Raw genomic sequence first — 15119 nt, forward strand, 5'->3', positions numbered from 1 at the left:
ACAGGGCTCATCTGGAAAAGAGACGTTGGTCTCAGCTTTGACTCCCTGTCAAAATAAAGGTTCAATAAAAAGGTATTGTTTTTAACTTACAGTTTGGTCCCCTGCATTTCCCTTCCTCTACATCCCCCACCCCCCTCTGTCTCTGTCTCTGTCTCTCTCTCTCTCTCTCTCTCTCTCTCTCTCTCTCTCTCTCTCTCTCTCTCTCTCTCTCTCTCTCTCTCTCTCTCTCTCTCTCTCTCTCCCTCTCTTCTTCCATTCCACTGTCCCTTCTGTATACTGTAGTTCCAGACCCACTGCAGCAGTGCTCATAGATAGTGAGAGTGAAAAAGAGCGGGAGTTGGAGATTGAGAGGATGGGTAAAGGAGCGTAAAGGGGTAACACACACAATCGAGAGAGGGAGTGAAAGAGGGAGCAGAGTGATAGAGAGAGAGAACTGTGAAATCAGCCAACACTCCCAGACGCGAGGTTCTTGATTACTGTCAAGCGCGCACACCATTCGGATATCACTCCTGTGACAGCCAGGGTAAGTGTTTTTGCTCATAACCCAAAAGATACAAACAAACTGAACCATTTTATGCTACTAAATGAGGTTTATAAGATTAAGGATATTATTAATAAACTATTTCAGTGAACACATTCTGGTGTTGTATAGCCAACATCTGCCAAAATGGTTTATGTCTGTAGTGGATGTCTTTAATCGGTTACTGGAACGTCTTTATTATGTTGTCTAACTCACATGAAAACATTGTAATGTTTGCCAGAGTCGCATTGGAGGATACAGTCTTCTTTGTCGCCTGGTCTGCCTATGTTTATCAATTCCAAACTCTCTGCGTGACAGTGTGGCAATAGAGGGGGTTGCAAACAACATTCTGAGGCACATTGTGTGTGTTGTGTGATATAATATGTGACTACCATATCTATAATAAATAGTATAAACACACACAGCGCTGTGGTACTAGATAGGTGGAGAGAGACTGGTTAACTGAAGACCTCGCTGGTGGTATTTTTTGGTCATTTCATATACATTGGTCTGTAACCTACTGTATTATTCCATCTCTCTCTCTCTCTCTCTCTCTCTCTCTCTCTCTCTCTCTCTCTCTCTCTCTCTCTCTCTCTCTCTGTCTCTCTGTCTGTCTAAATGTGCTGTCATTTACAGTGTGGCCACCGCTTTCTTAATTTCATTATCTAAACGTCCTTGCTGAATGAGTCACTGTCGTGTGTGTGTGTGTGTGTGTGTGTGTGTGTGTGTGTGTGTGTGTGTGTGTGTGTGTGTGTGTGTGTGTGTGTGTGTGTGTGTGTGTGTGTGTGTGTGTGTGTGTGTGTGTGTGTGTGTGTGTGTGAGAGAGAGCGAGAGATAGAGAGTGTCTGTGTGTGTGTGTGTGTGTGTGTGTGTGTGTGTGTGTGTGTGTGTGTGTGTGTGTGTGTGTGTGTGTGTGTGTGTGTGTGTGTGTGTGTGTGTGTGTGTGTGTGTGTGTGTGTGTGTGTGTGTGTGTGTGTGAGAGATAGAGAGTGTCTCTGTGTCTCTGTGTGTGTGCTTTTTCCTGTGAGTAATTTTGACATGGAATAGTTTTTGTTGCTGCTTAGTTATATCGTAGTTAATGCAAGCAATTAGTTTAGCGCGTGCAGTGTGAGTGCACCCAGCCCAGGGCATGAGTGTTCACGTGGGGTACTTCTTGCCTTTTTGGGCCAAGGTCTTTCCCTGTATTAACCTACATCTGTTTCAGCCTCAGTCTCTCACTTTGTCTTCTTTGCCTTATAAACTCTGGAGGGGCTAATCCTGCCCTCCAGTCCTATTTTCACTGCAATCTCTCTCCCTCTCATTCACTTCTATCTATTCTCATTCTCTCTTTCTCTCTTTTTCTTTTTCTCTCTCCCTCTCATTCACTTCTATCTATTCGCATTCTCTCTTTCTCTCTTTCTCTTATTCTCTCTCCCTCTCACTCTCTTCTTCACTCCTCTCTTCTTCTCCCTCTCCCTCTCCCCCTCTCTCTCTCTCTCTCTCTCTCTCCATCTTGTCTTATTCTCCCTCACTCTCGTTACCACTCTCCTTTGTTCTCTGACCCTCTCTCCTAGTTTCTGTAGACCAGGGCTGCCCAACCATCTTCCTGGAGATCTACTGTCCTGTAGGTTTTCAGTCCAACCCTAATTTAGCATACCTGATTCAGCTATTTAAGATCTTGTTGAGCAACTAATAAGTATAATCAGGTGTGTTAAATTAGGGTTGGACTGAAAACCCACAGGACTGTAGATCTCCAGGAAGAGGGATGGGCAGCCCTGCTGTAGACACTTTCTTTGGGTGTTGTGGGTCATTTTCATCCATTCATCCATCACTTTAGCTCTCTCTCTCTCTCTCTCTCTCTCTCTCTCTCTCTCTCTCTCTCTGTCTCTCTTTCCAGACCGTATACCAGGTGAAGTGAACCTGCAGGTCGTTACAGATCTATCTCACCTAGTAGACTAAACTACAGGGTCCTTACTGTCTGGCCCTGCTAGAAAATAAAAAACTAGAAAAGTCTAGTTTAAAAGTGCTTTTTTAAAACAAGGGTTTTCCACCTCCGAGCCTCAACCTGAGGTGCCGTGAACAGTGACCACATCGTGACAACACCATGGAATATAGTTGTGGGAGCAGTAGTGACAGAGACTGGCCTCACGTTAGTTCAGCACCACGGAGAGACCCCTCACAGCTTCACACACTATCTAACCCTTTCCAGAGGGTGTGCAGATTTTTAGTTCCAGTCCTTCAGTAACACATCTGATTCAGATCATTGCCTAGACTGAAGATCATAATTAGGTGATTAATTGAAACAGCTGTGTTAGTGATGGGATGGAGCAAAAAGCCTGCACACCCTGAAGCTCTAGATAACCCCTTGAAGCAGTGGGAGTACTGTCCATGGTGCTGCTGGACAGTGAGAGTTCTGTCCCTAGTGCTGCTGGACAATGAGGGTGCTGTCTAAGGATCCTGAACTTGACAGTGAGGGTGCTGTTCAATGTGCTGAACTGGACAATGAGAGTGCTGTCCAATGTGCTGAACTGGACAATGAAGGTGCTGTCCAAGGATCCTGAACTGGACATTGAGGGTGCAATCCAAGGATCCTGAACTGGACAGTGAGAGTGCTGTCCATGGTGCTGAACTGGACATTGGGAGTGCTGTCCAATGTTCTGAACTGGAACTTAATTGCAGCATAAAGCATTTCACTTCACCAATGTTATGGCTTTAATGCTTTCATCAGAGTGTTCTCTTTTCAAAGAATACATGAAGGTTACCTTAGGGACCATGCAGATAGATACACAATATTAAAATAAATGGCATTTTAAAAACGTGACTTATCCCAGAGTGGCAATTACTTCTACAATACTTCTAATCTAGTGAAGGACCATATGTGAGCACTGTCACGCACCTTCCAGTTGGCAGGACAGCATAGTGACATCACTGTGGCTGTGACCTGAAGTCAACTGGCGCTTCTGGAGTGTCACGCTAACATCTGGCGCTGACTGGCAGAGAGGACATGGGACTGCCAAGTTTAGATGAGTCCTATCACCTATATTTTTGGATATCATAATTTCCATAAAGTTATCCCCTCTGTGAATTGGAGGCGTCTGGTTCAAAGTAAGTAATAGTTTCCACCATATACAGTTGAAGTCAGAAGTTTACATACACTTAGGTTGGAGTCATTAAAACTTGTTTTGCAACCACTCCACAAATTGATTGTTAAAACCTCTTCGGGCTAGGCGCCCCGCTAGCTGGATAACTGCCGGTGATACTGGAGGGCGCGCAATTCAAATAAATAATCATTAAAAATGATGGATATTAAACATTTAGGTACATACAAGTGTCTTATATCAGTTGAAAGCTTAAATTATTGTTAATATAACTGCACTGTCGGATTTACAGTAGGCTTTACAGCGAAAACATGCCAAGCAATTGTTTGAGGACGGCGCACCACATTAAAAAAAAAATCCACCGGCACAGGTTTCATAGATTCACAAATAGCGATAAAAAATTCACTTACTTTTTAAAAATCTTCCTCTGATTTGTCATCCAAAGGGTCCCAGCTATAACATGTAGTGTCCTTCTTTATATCCCAAAAAGTCAGTTTAGTTGGCGCCATCGATTTGAGTAATCCACTCGTTCAACGTTCCAAGATAGGAATCCAAAAATCTACCCTTAAATTTGTTTCAACGAGTCAAAATAAGTTTCTATACAATCCTCAGATACCCTCAAATGTAATCAAACTATAATATTTCATATGGAAAGATGTATGTTCAATAGGAAAGCAATATTAGCAGGTGCTTGTTGTCTTCATGGTGCGCGCACATGAATTTCCAAGCAGATGTCCTTGTACTAAAACGTATTATTCTTACTCATTTTGGAAGAAACAAGCCTGGAACCTTGAACAAAGACTACTGACACCCAGTGGAAGCCATGGGAATTGCATACTGGGAGCTAGATTAAATTATCTCCCTATATGTTCCATTGGAAAAGCTCTCCAAAAAATTGTACAGTTTGTTTTTCTTTGGATTTTCATCTACCATATCTATTGTGTTATAGTCTCCTACGTTAACATTTCTACAAACTACAAAGTGTCTTCCAATGGTACCAATTATATGCATAACCTGGCTTCAGGGCCTGAGCAACAGGCAGTGTACTTTGGGTAAGTCAGTCAGGCGGAAATTGAGAAAAAAGGACGCTAACCCTAACAAGTTTTAACAAACTATAGTTTTGGCAAGTCGGTTAGGACATCTACTTTATGCATGACACAAGTCATTTTTCCAACCATTGTTTACAGACAGATGATTTCACTTATAATTCAATGTATGACAATTCCAGTGGGTCAGAAGTTTACATACGCTAAGTTGACTGCGCCTTTAAACAGCTTGGAAAATTCCAGAATTATGTCATGGCTTTAGAAGCTTCTGATAGAATAATTGACAACATTTGAGTCAAATGGAGGTGTACCTGTGGGTGTATTTCAAGGCCTACCTTCAAACTCAGTGCCTCTTTGCTTGACATCATGGGAAAATCAAAAGAAATCAGCCAAGACCTCAAAATAAAATTGTAGACCTTCACAAGTCTGGTTCATACTTTCCAAACGCCTGAAGGTACCACGTTCATCTGTACAAGCAATAGTCACCAAGTATACACACCATGGGACCACGCAGCCGTCATACCGCTCAGGAAGGAGACGCATTCTGTCTCCTAGAGATGAACGTACTTTGGTGCGAAAAGTGCAAATCAATCCCAGAACAACAGCAAAAGACCTTGTGAAGATGCTGGAGGAAACAGGTACAAAAGTATCTATATCCACAGTAAAACGAGTCCTATATCGACATAATCTGAAAGGCCGCTCAGCAAGGAAGAAGCCACTGCTCCAAAACCTCCATAAAAAAGCCAGACTATGGTTGCAACTGCACATGGGGACAAAGATCATACTTTTTGGAGAAATGTCCTCTGGTCTGATGAAACAAAAATAGAACTGTTTGGCCATAATGTTTGGAGGAAAAACGGGAGGCTTGCAAGCCGAAGAACACCATCCCAACCATGAAGCACGGGGGGTGGCAGCATCATGTTGTGGGGGTGCTTTGCCACTGGAGGGACTGATGCACTTCACAAAATAGATGGCGTCATGAGGTTGTCACGTCCTGGCCTTAGTTCCTTTTTATGTCTCTATTTTAGTTTGGTCAGGTCGTGAGTTGGGGTGGGCATTCTACGTTTTGTGTTCGTTTCACTCTCTTTGTTATTTTGATTGGTGTTTCTGTTCCTAATAAATAACATGAACACTTACCACGCTGCGCATTGGTCCGATCCATCCTATTCCTCATCAGAAGAGGAAGACATTCGTTACAGAGGTAGGAAAATTATGTGGATATATTGAAGCAACATCTCAAGACATCAGGCAGGAAATTAAAGCATGGTCGCAAATGGGTCTTCCAAATGGACAATGACCCCAAGCATACTTCCAAAGTTGTGGCAAAATGGCTTAAGGACAACAAAGTCAGGGTATTAGAGTGGCCATCACAAAGCCCTGACCTCAATCTTATGGAAAATTTGTGGGCAGAACTGAAAAAGGGTGTGTGAGCAAGGAGGCCTACAAACCTGACTCAGTTACACCAGCTCTGTCAGGAGGAATGGGCCAAAATTCACCCAACTTATTTGGGGAAGCTTGTGGAAGGCTACTGAAACGTTTGACCCAAGTTAAACAATTTGAAGGCAATGCTACCAGACACTAATGAGTGTATGTAAACTTCTGACCCACTGGGAATGTGATGAAAAAAATAAATAAAAGCTGAAATAAATCCTTCTCTCTACTATTATTCTGACATTTCACATTCTTAAAACGAAGTGGTGATTCTAACTGACTTAAGACAGGGAATCTTTACTAGGATTTAATGTCAGGAATTGTGGTAAACTGAGTTTAAATGTATTTGGCCAAGGTGTATGTGAACTTCCGACTAACTGTAGCTTCTACCTATACAGGCCTATCACATCAAATCAAAGTTTATTTGTCACGTGCGCCGAATACAACAGGTGTACCTTACAGTGAAATGCTAACGTACAGGCTCTAACCAATCGTGCAAAAAGGTGTGTGTGTGTGTGTGTATGTGTGTGTGTGTATGTGTGTGTGTGTGTGTGTGTGTGTGTGTGTGTATGTGTGTGTGTGTGTGTTTGTGTGTGTGTAGGTAAGTAAATAAATAAAACAACAATAGAAAGGCATTTGCAAATAAGAGTAGCAAGGCTCTATACAGACACCGGTTAGTCAGGCTTATTGAGGTAGTATGTACATGTAGGTATTGTTATTGTGACTATGCATATATGATGAACAGAGAGTAGCAGTAAAATAAAAAGAGGGGGTGGCAGGTGGTGGGACACAATGCAGATAGTCCGGGTAACCATTTGGTTACCTGTTCAGGAGTCTTGTGGCCTGGGCGTAAAAACTGTTGAGAAGCCCTTTTGTCCTAGACTTGGCACACAGTGAGGGGAAAGTGAGGGAATGGGGTGTCTGCTAAATGACTGGAATGTAAATGTCAGTGAGTTACGGCAGCAGGGAGGGGACAGCTTTTAGAAATACTGAAGAGTTGGGCTGACTTCACTGACCACTCCTTGTGTGGATTTCTTCCATTCATTTTTTATATCTGACATCTTGTCTTGATTACTCACTTACTTTTTTTTACCTCTCCTCTTCCGCTCCTATATGTCTCTCTTCTAGTCACTCCTCCTCTCCTATATATGTCTCTCTTCTAGTCACTCCTCCTCTCCTAAATGTCTCTCTTCTAGTCACTCCTCCTCTCCTATATGTCTCTCTTCTAGTCACTCCTCCTCTCCTATATGTCTCTATTCTAGTCACTCCTCCTCTCCTATATGTCTCTCTTCTTGTCCCTCCTCCTCTCCTATATATCTCTCTTCTAGTCCCTCCTCCTCTCCTATATGTCTCTCTTCTAGTCACTCCTCCTCTCCTATATGTCTCTCTTCTAGTCACTCCTCCTCTCCTATATGTCTCTCTTCTAGTCCCTCCTCCTCTCCTATATGTATCTCTTCTAGTCACTCCTCCTCTCCTATATGTCTCTCTTCTAGTCACTCCTCCTCTCCTATATGTCTCTCTTCTAGTCCCTCCTCCTCTCCTATATGTCTCTCTTCTAGTCACTCCTCCTCTCCTATATGTCTCTCTTCTAGTCACTCCTCCTCTCCTATATGTCTCTCTTCTAGTCCCTCCTCCTCTCCTATATGTCTCTCTTCTAGTCACTCCTCCTCTCCTATATGTCTCTCTTCTAGTCACTCCTCCTCTCCTATGTCTCTCTTCTAGTCCCCCCTCCTCTCCTATATGTCTCTCTTCTAGTCACTCCTCCTCTCTTATATGTCTCTCTTCTAGTCCCTCCTCCTCTCCTATATGTCTCTCTTCTAGTCACTCCTCCTCTCCTATATGTCTCTCTTCTAGTCCCTCCTCCTCTCCTATATGTCTCTCTTCTAGTCACTCCTCCTCTCCTATATGTCTCTCTTCTAGTCACTCCTCCTCTCCTATATGTCTCTCTTCTAGTCACTCCTCCTCTCCTATATGTCTCTCTTCATGTCACTCCTCCTCTCCTATATGTCTCTCTTCTAGTCACTCCTCCTGTCCTATATGTCTCTCTTCTAGTCCCTCCTCCTCTCCTATATGTCTCTCTTCTAGTCACTCCTCCGCTCCTATATGTCTCTCTTCTAGTCACTCCTCCTCTCCTATATGTCTCTCTTCTAGTCACTCCTCCTCTCCTATATGTCTCTCTTCATGTCACTCCTCCTCTCCTATATGCCTCTCTTCTAGTTACTCCTCCTGTCCTATATGTCTCTCTTCTAGTCCCTCCTCCTCTCCTATACGTCTCTCTTCATGTCACTCCTCCTCTCCTATATGTCTCTCTTCATGTCACTCCTCCTCTCCTATATGTCTCTCTTCTAGTCACTGCTCCTCTCCTATGTCTCTCTTCTAGTCACTCCTCCTCTCCTATGTCTCTCTTCATGTCACTCCTCCTCTCCTATATGTCTCTCTTCATGTCACTCCTCCTCTCCTATATGTCTCTCTTCATGTCACTCCTCCTCTCCTATATGTCTCTCTTCTAGTCACTCCTCTCCTATATGTGTCTCTTCTAGTCACTCCTCCTCTCCTATATGTCTCTCTTCTAGTCACTCCTCCTCTCCTATATGTCTCTCTTCATGTCACTCCTCCTTTCCTATATGTCTCTCTTCTAGTCCCTCCTCCTCTCCTATATGTCTCTCTTCTAGTCCCTCCTCCTCTCCTATATGTCTCTCTTCATGTCACTCCTCCTCTCCTACATGTCTCTCTTCTAGTCCCTCCTCCTCTCCTATATGTCTCTCTTCTAGTCCCTCCTCCTCTCCTATATGTCTCTCTTCATGTCACTCCTCCTCTCCTATATGTCTCTCTTCTAGTCACTCCTCCTCTCCTATATGTCTCTCTTCTAGTCCCTCCTCCTCTCCTATATGTCTCTCTTCATGTCACTCCTCCTCTCCTATATGTCTCTCTTCTAGTCCCTCCTCCTCTCCTATATGTCTCTCTTCATGTCACTCCTCCTCTCCTATATGTCTCTCTTCTAGTCACTCCTCCTATCCTCTCTGTCTCTCTTCATGTCACTCCTCCTCTCCTATATGTCTCTCTTCTAGTCACTCCTCCTCTCCTATATGTCTCTCTTCTAGTCCCTCCTCCTCTCCTATATGTCTCTCTTCTAGTCACTCCTCCTCTCCTTTATGTCTCTCTTCTAGTCCCTCCTCCTCTCCTATATGACTCTCTTCTAGTCACTCCTCCTCTCCTATATGACTTTCTTCATGTCACTCCTCCTCTCCTATATGTCTCTCTTCTAGTCACTCCTCCTCTCCTATATGTCTCTCTTCATGTCACTCCTCCTCTCCTCTCTGTCTCTCTTCTAGTCACTCCTCCCATCCTCTCTATCGCTCTTCTAGTCACTCCTCCTCTCATATATGTCTCTCTTCTAGTCACTCCTCCTCTCATATATGTCTCTCTTCTAGTCCCTCCTCCTCTCCTATATGTCTCTCTTCATGTCACTCCTCCTCTCCTATGTCTCTCTTCTAGTCCCTCCTCCTCTCCTATATGTCTCTCTTCTAGTCACTCCTCCTCTCCTATATGTCTCTCTTCTAGTCCCTCCTCCTCTCCTATATGTCTCTCTTCTAGTCCCTCCTCCTCTCCTATATGTCTCTCTTCATGTCACTCCTCCTCTCCTATATGTCTCTCTTCATGTCACTCCTCCTCTCCTATATGTCTCTCTTCTAGTCCCTCTTCCTCTCCTATATGTCTCTCCTCATGTCACTCCTCCACTCCTATATGTCTCTCTTCTAGTCCCTCCTCCTCTCCTATATGTCTCTCTTCATGTCACTCCTCCTCTCTTATATGTCTCACTTCTAGTCACTCCTCCTCTCCTATATGTCTCTCTTCTAGTCACTCCTCCTCTCCTATATGTCTCTCTTCTAGTCACTCCTCCTCTCCTATATGTCTCTCTTCTAGTCAATCATCCTCTCCTGTATGTCTCTCTTCTAGTCAATCATCCTCTCCTATATGTCTCTTCTTCATGTCCCTCCTCCTCTCCTATATGTCTCTCTTCATGTCACTCCTCCTCTCCTATATGTCTCTCTTCTAGTCACTGCTCCTCTCCTATGTCTCTCTTCTAGTCACTCCTCCTCCTCTCCTATGTCTCTCTTCATGTCACTCCTCCTCTCCTATATGTCTCTCTTCTATGTCACTCCTCCTCTCCTATATGTCTCTCTTCTAGTCCCTCCTCCTCTCCTATATGTCTCTCTTCTAGTCACTCCTCTCCTCTCCTTTATGTCTCTCTTCTAGTCCCTCCTCCTCTCCTATATGACTCTCTTCTAGTCACTCCTCCTCTCCTATATGACTTTCTTCATGTCACTCCTCCTCTCCTATATGTCTCTCTTCTAGTCACTCCTCCTCTCCTATATGTCTCTCTTCATGTCACTCCTCCTCTCCTCTCTGTCTCTCTTCTAGTCACTCCTCCCATCCTCTCTATCGCTCTTCTAGTCACTCCTCCTCTCATATATGTCTCTCTTCTAGTCACTCCTCCTCTCATATATGTCTCTCTTCTAGTCCCTCCTCCTCTCCTATATGTCTCTCTTCATGTCACTCCTCCTCTCCTATGTCTCTCTTCTAGTCCCTCCTCCTCTCCTATATGTCTCTCTTCTAGTCACTCCTCCTCTCCTATATGTCTCTCTTCTAGTCCTCCTCCTCTCCTATATGTCTCTCTTCTAGTCCCTCCTCCTCTCCTATATGTCTCTCTTCATGTCACTCCTCCTCTCCTATATGTCTCTCTTCATGTCACTCCTCCTCTCCTATATGTCTCTTCTAGTCCCTCTTCCTCTCCTATATGTCTCTCCTCATGTCACTCCTCCACTCCTATATGTCTCTCTTCTAGTCCCTCCTCCTCTCCTATATGTCTCTCTTCATGTCACTCCTCCTCTCTTATATGTCTCACTTCTAGTCACTCCTCCTCTCCTATATGTCTCTCTTCTAGTCACTCCTCCTCTCCTATATGTCTCTCTTCTAGTCACTCCTCCTCTCCTATATGTCTCTCTTCTAGTCAATCATCCTCTCCTGTATGTCTCTCTTCTAGTCAATCATCCTCTCCTATATGTCTCTCTTCATGTCACTCCTCCTCTCCTATATGTCTCTCTTCATGTCACTCCTCCTCTCCTATATGTCTCTCTTCTAGTCACTGCTCCTCTCCTATGTCTCTCTTCTAGTCACTCCTCCTCTCCTATGTCTCTCTTCATGTCACTCCTCCTCTCCTATATGTCTCTCTTCATGTCACTCCTCCTCTCCTATATGTCTCTCTTCATGTCACTCCTCCTCTCCTATATGTCTCTCTTCTAGTCCCTCTTCCTCTCCTATATGTCTCTCTTCATGTCACTCCTCCTATATGTCTCTTCTGTCTCCTAGTCCTCACTCCTCTCCTATATGTCTCTCTTCATGTCACTCCTCCTCTCTTATATGTCTCACTTCTAGTCACTCCTCCTCTCCTATATGTCTCTCTTCTAGTCACTCCTCCTCTCCTATATGTCTCTCTTCTAGTCACTCCTCCTCTCCTATATGTCTCTCTTCTAGTCAATCATCCTCTCCTGTATGTCTCTCTTCTAGTCAATCATCCTCTCCTATATGTCTCTCTTCATGTCACTCCTCCTCTCCTATATGTCTCTCTTCTAGTCACTCCTCTCCTATATGTGTCTCTTCTAGTCACTCCTCCTCTCCTATATGTCTCTCTTCTAGTCACTCCTCCTCTCCTATATGTCTCTCTTCATGTCACTCCTCCTTTCCTATATGTCTCTCTTCTAGTCCCTCCTCCTCTCCTATATGTCTCTCTTCATGTCACTCCTCCTCTCCTGTATGTCTCTCTTCTAGTCAATCATCCTCTCCTATATGTCTCTCTTCATGTCACTCCTCCTCTCCTATATGTCTCTCTTCATGTCACTCCTCCTCTCCTATATGTCTCTCTTCATGTCACTCCTCCTCTCCTATATGTCTCTCTTCTAGTCCCTCCTCCTCTCCTATATGTCTCTCTTCATGTCACTCCTCCTCTCTTATATGTCTCACTTCTAGTCACTCCTCCTCTCTATATGTCTCTCTTCTAGTCACTCTTCTCCTCTCCTATATGTCTCTCTTCTAGTCACTCCTCCTCTCCTATATGTCTCTCTTCTAGTCAATCATCCTCCTCCTCTCCTATATGTCTCTCTTCTAGTCAATCATCCTCTCCTATTGTCTCTCTTCATGTCACTCCCCTCCTCTCCTATATGTCTCTCTTCTAGTCACTCCTCCTCTCCTATATGTCTCTCTTCTAGTCACTGCTCCTCTCCTATGTCTCTCTTCTAGTCACTCCTCCTCTCCTATGTCTCTCTTCATGTCACTCCTCCTCTCCTATATGTCTCTCTTCATGTCACTCCTCCTCTCCTATATGTCTCTCTTCATGTCACTCCTCCTCTCCTATATGTCTCTCTTCTAGTCACTCCTCTCCTATATGTGTCTCTTCTAGTCACTCCTCCTCTCCTATATGTCTCTCTTCTAGTCACTCCTCCTCTCCTATATGTCTCTCTTCATGTCACTCCTCCTTTCCTATATGTCTCTCTTCTAGTCCCTCCTCCTCTCCTATATGTCTCTCTTCATGTCACTCCTCCTCTCCTATATGTCTCTCTTCTAGTCCCTCTTCCTCTCCTATATGTCTCTCTTCATGTCACTCCTCCTCTCCTATATGTCTCTCTTCATGTCACTCCTCCTCTCTTATATGTCTCACTTCTAGTCACTCCTCCTCTCCTATATGTCTCTCTTCTAGTCACTCCTCCTCTCCTATATGTCTCTCTTCTAGTCCTCCTCCTCTCTCCTATATGTCTCTCTTCTAGTCAATCATCCTCTCCTATATGTCTCTCTTCTAGTCACTCCTCCTCTCCTATATGTCTCTCTTCATGTCACTCCTCCTCTCCTATATGTCTCTCTTCATGTCACTCCTCCTCTCCTATATGTCTCTCTTCTAGTCACTCCTCCTCTCTATATGTCTCTCTTCTAGTCACTCCTCCTCTCCTATGTCTCTCTTCATGTCCTCCTCCTCTCCTATATGTCTCTATGTCTCTCTTCTAGTCTCTCCTCCTCTCCTATATGTCTCTCTTCTAGTCCCTCCTCCTCTCCTATATGTCTCTCTTCTAGTCACTCCTCCTCTCCTATCTGTCTCTCTTCTAGTCAATCATCCTCTCCTGTATGTCTCTCTTCATAGTCAATCATCCTCTCCTATTGTCTCTCTTCATGTCACTCCTCCTCTCCTATATGTCTCTCTTCATGTCACTCCTCCTCTCCTATATGTCTCTCTTCTAGTCACTGCTCCTCTCCTATGTCTCTCTTCTAGTCACTCCTCCTCTCCTATGTCTCTCTTCATGTCACTCCTCCTCTCCTATATGTCTCTCTTCATGTCACTCCTCCTCTCCTAGTCCTCCTCTCCTATATGTCTCTCTTCATGTCACTCCTCCTCTCCTATATGTCTCTCTTCTAGTCACTCCTCCTCTCCTATATGTGTCTCTTCTAGTCACTCCTCCTCTCCTATATGTCTCTCTTCTAGTCACTCCTCCCTCTCCTATATGTCTCTCTTCATGTCACTCCTCCTTTCCTATATGTCTCTCTTCTAGTCCCTCCTCCTCTCCTATATGTCTCTCTTCATGTCACTCCTCCTCTCCTATATGTCTCTCTTCTAGTCCCTCTTCCTCTCCTATATGTCTCTCTTCATGTCACTCCTCCTCTCCTATATGTCTCTCTTCAGTCACTCCTCCTCTCTTATATGTCTCTCTTCTAGTCACTCCTCCCTCCTCTCCTATATGTCTCTCTTCTAGTCACTCCTCCTCTCCTATATGTCTCTCTTCTAGTCACTCCTCCTCTCCTATATGTCTCTCTTCTAGTCAATCATCCTCTCCTGTATGTCTCTCTTCTAGTCAATCATCCTCTCCTATATGTCTCTCTTCATGTCACTCCTCCTCTCCTATATGTCTCTCTTCATGTCACTCCTCCTCTCCTATATGTCTCTCTTCTAGTCACTGCTCCTCTCCTATGTCTCTCTTCTAGTCACTCCTCCTCTCCTATGTCTCTCTTCATGTCACTCCTCCTCTCCTATATGTCTCTCTTCTAGTCACTCCTCCTCTCCTATATGTCTCTCTTCTAGTCCCTCCTCCTCTCCTATATGTCTCTCTTCTAGTCACTCCTCCTCTCCTTTATGTCTCTCTTCTAGTCCCTCCTCCTCTCCTATATGACTCTCTTCTAGTCACTCCTCCTCTCCTATATGACTTTCTTCATGTCACTCCTCCTCTCCTATATGTCTCTCTTCTAGTCACTCCTCCTCTCCTATATGTCTCTCTTCATGTCACTCCTCCTCTCTCTCTGTCTCTCTTCTAGTCATGTCTCCTCCCATCCTCTCTATATGTCTCTTCTAGTCACTCCTCCTCTCATATATGTCTCTCTTCTATGTCTCTCTTCTGTCACTCCTCCTCTCATATATGTCTCTCTTCTAGTCCCTCCTCCTCTCCTATATGTCTCTCTTCATGTCACTCCTCCTCTCCTATGTCTCTCTTCTAGTCCCTCCTCCTCTCCTATATGTCTCTCTTCTAGTCACTCCTCCTCTCCTATATGTCTCTCTTCTAGTCCCTCCTCCTCTCCTATATGTCTCTCTTCTAGTCACTGCTCCTCTCCTATGTCTCTCTTCTAGTCACTCCTCCTCTCCTATGTCTCTCTTCATGTCACTCCTCCTCTCCTATATGTCTCTCTTCATGTCACTCCTCCTCTCCTATATGTCTCTCTTCATGTCACTCCTCCTCTCCTATATGTCTCTCTTCTAGTCACTCCTCTCCTATATGTGTCTCTTCTAGTCACTCCTCCTCTCCTATATGTCTCTCTTCTAGTCACTCCTCCTCTCCTATATGTCTCTCTTCATGTCACTCCTCCTTTCCTATATGTCTCTCTTCTAGTCCCTCCTCCTCTCCTATATGTCTCTCTTCATGTCACTCCTCCTCTCCTATATGTCTCTCTTCTAGTCCCTCTTCCTCTCCTATATGTCTCTCTTCATGTCACTCCTCCACTCCTATATGTCTC

The 15119-nt window shown here is 44.4% G+C and overlaps 1 protein-coding gene across 1 annotated transcript in view; it reads left to right on the top strand.

The window, feature by feature from the left end:
• The first annotated feature begins 311 nt into the window (after positions 1-311).
• Positions 312-15119, top strand: part of LOC115122421 (voltage-dependent calcium channel gamma-7 subunit-like) — a 49209-nt gene continuing 34401 nt past the window's right edge. The window contains exon 1 of the mRNA XM_065027837.1: positions 312-523. The gene's annotated coding sequence lies outside the window, so the exon portion shown is untranslated. The remainder of the gene's footprint in view (positions 524-15119) is intronic.

The sequence above is a fragment of the Oncorhynchus nerka genome, linkage group LG14 (assembly GCF_034236695.1).
Source record: "Oncorhynchus nerka isolate Pitt River linkage group LG14, Oner_Uvic_2.0, whole genome shotgun sequence".
NCBI lineage: Eukaryota > Metazoa > Chordata > Actinopteri > Salmoniformes > Salmonidae > Oncorhynchus > Oncorhynchus nerka.